Here is a 3050-nt window from a genome sequence, read left to right as displayed (position 1 = left end):
ATGAAAATGGACTCATCTTATGATGTGACCTCTGTAGAGGAAGCTTCCTGTCTTGGTCCCAAAAGTATCATCACGCCTTTACATTCACACGGGGTATATTTTTGCTGCATGGAGTACAGCTTACCAAGCATGCAAACAACTAAGGTGAAAAGTACATTTTTTTGCGGGAAAAATAGCTTGTATTACTCAATTATAATGTCATTACAATCATCAGAGGCAATCCTCACCACCTCGTCTGGGCCTGACCCCAACCAAGTCATAGTTCTACCTTGGAACATAGCAAAGCGAGCTAGGCAATCACTAGCCCTATTATGTGATCTAGATACATGAGTAATACAAGTTTGTCTAAGGGTCCTTAAGTGCTTGATCTCCCTCACAATGGAAGCATACACCGACCGATCAACGTCCGCACATGAAATCATCGTTACTGCTTCCAGAGAATCCAGCTCCATAGCTACAGGCTCCTCACTGCGCTGAATGGCAAATCAGAGCCCCTCCATGCATGCGCAAAGTTCAGCCTCCAAAGCATCCCTACAAGAGTACAAGGCTCGACATGCTGAGAAGTTAATAGTACCGTGATGATCTCTCAGAATCATTCCCACTCCTGCCCTCTCAGAAGAAACGAAGGAACCATCCGTGCTCAGCTTCATCCATCCAGACGCAAGAGGTTTCCAACCCTCAGGCTCCGGCACATGAGCATGCGCTGCTGGCGCTGGTATATCGTAGACGATACAAGATTTGCCTTTTGCTGGATCCGCTTGAGGGTTTAGTTTGATGCCAATAAGGGAGTCAAAATAGGTTTGAAGGAATCTAATAGAAACTTCCATAGAAGGGGCCAGCTTGTGATGAACCAACTCATTTCGGATATACCAACACCTCTAGAAAATCAGCAACACCATCATCCAACCAACCTCATTCAAAGGAGCCAGGACATGCAACAACCACTCCTTACCATTATTCAACATTGTATGTAAGTATGGAAGTTGCCATACTTTCGCCATGGCTAGATATAGGTCACGAGCAAGTTGGCATCTAATGAACGGATGGTAATTATCTTCTTCTTCTACCCCACAAACCGGACATCTGTTCGTTGTTTCAAGGCCTATACAGTTTTTCCGCTGCCAAGTCGGCAGAGAATCAGTAGCAAGACGCCACGCAAAGGTCCGAACTGAAGGACCTAACCACCGTGAACAATCCTATTTACAACATCTGCAATACATTAGTGTGGCCATAATTCTTGCATGCCACCTGCTTCCCAAGGAAGATTTGCTAATGAAAATGGACTCATCTTATGATGTGACCTCTGTAGAGGAAGCTTCCTGTCTTGGTCCCAAAAGTATCATCACGCCTTTACATTCACACGGGGTATATTTCTGCTGCATGGAGTACAGCTTACCAAGCATGCAAACAACTAAGGTGAAAAGTACATTTTTTTGCGGGAAAAATAGCTTGTATTACTCAATTATAATGTCATTACAATCATCAGAGGCAATCCTCACCACCTCGTCTGGGCCTGACCCCAACCAAGTCATAGTTCTACCTTGGAACATAGCAAAGCGAGCTAGGCAATCACTAGCCCTATTATGTGATCTAGATACATGAGTAATACAAGTTTGTCTAAGGGTCCTTAAGTGCTTGATCTCCCTCACAATGGAAGCATACACCGACCGATCAACGTCCGCACATGAAATCATCGTTACTGCTTCCAGAGAATCCAGCTCCATAGCTACAGGCTCCTCACTGCGCTGAATGGCAAATCAGAGCCCCTCCATGCATGCGCAAAGTTCAGCCTCCAAAGCATCCCTACAAGAGTACAAGGCTCGACATGCTGAGAAGTTAATAGTACCGTGATGATCTCTCAGAATCATTCCCACTCCTGCCCTCTCAGAAGAAACGAAGGAACCATCCGTGCTCAGCTTCATCCATCCAGACGCAAGAGGTTTCCAACCCTCAGGCTCCGGCACATGAGCATGCGCTGCTGGCGCTGGTATATCGTAGACGATACAAGATTTGCCTTTTGCTGGATCCGCTTGAGGGTTTAGTTTGATGCCAATAAGGGAGTCAAAATAGGTTTGAAGGAATCTAATAGAAACTTCCATAGAAGGGGCCAGCTTGTGATGAACCAACTCATTTCGGATATACCAACACCTCTAGAAAATCAGCAACACCATCATCCAACCAACCTCATTCAAAGGAGCCAGGACATGCAACAACCACTCCTTACCATTATTCAACATTGTATGTAAGTATGGAAGTTGCCATACTTTCGCCATGGCTAGATATAGGTCACGAGCAAGTTGGCATCTAATGAACGGATGGTAATTATCTTCTTCTTCTACCCCACAAACCGGACATCTGTTCGTTGTTTCAAGGCCTATACAGTTTTTCCGCTGCCAAGTCGGCAGAGAATCAGTAGCAAGACGCCACGCAAAGGTCCGAACTGAAGGAAATATGCCCTAGAGGCAATAATAAAGTTATTATTTATTTCCTTATATCATGATAAATGTTTATTATTCATGCTAGAATTGTATTAACCGGAAACATAATACATGTGTGAATACATAGACAAACAGAGTGTCACTAGTATGCCTCTACTAGACTAGCTCGTTAATCAAAGATGGTTATGTTTCCTAACCATGGACAAAGAGTTGTTATTTGATTAACGGGATCACATCATTAGGTGAATGATCTGATTGACATGACCCATTCCATTAGCTTAGCACCCGATCGTTTAGTATGTTGCTATTGCTTTCTTCATGACTTATACATGTTCCTATGACTATGAGATTATGCAACTCCCGTTTATCGGAGGAACACTTTGTGTGGTACCAAATGTCACAACGTAACTAGGTGATTATAAAGGTGCTCTACAGGTGTCTCCAAAGGTACATGTTGGGTTGGCGTATTTCGAGATTAGGATTTGTCACTCCGATTGTCGGAGAGGTATCTCTGGGCCCTCTCGGTAATACACATCACATAAGCCTTGCAAGCATTGCAACTAATGAGTTAGTTGTGAGATGATGTATTACGGAACGAGTAAAGAGACTTGC

This window comes from Triticum urartu, chromosome 3A (genome assembly GCF_056163025.1).
Source record: "Triticum urartu cultivar PI428250 chromosome 3A, HENAU_Tu73, whole genome shotgun sequence".
Classification (NCBI taxonomy): Eukaryota; Viridiplantae; Streptophyta; class Magnoliopsida; order Poales; family Poaceae; genus Triticum; species Triticum urartu.
This window is presented reverse-complemented; position numbering follows the sequence as displayed.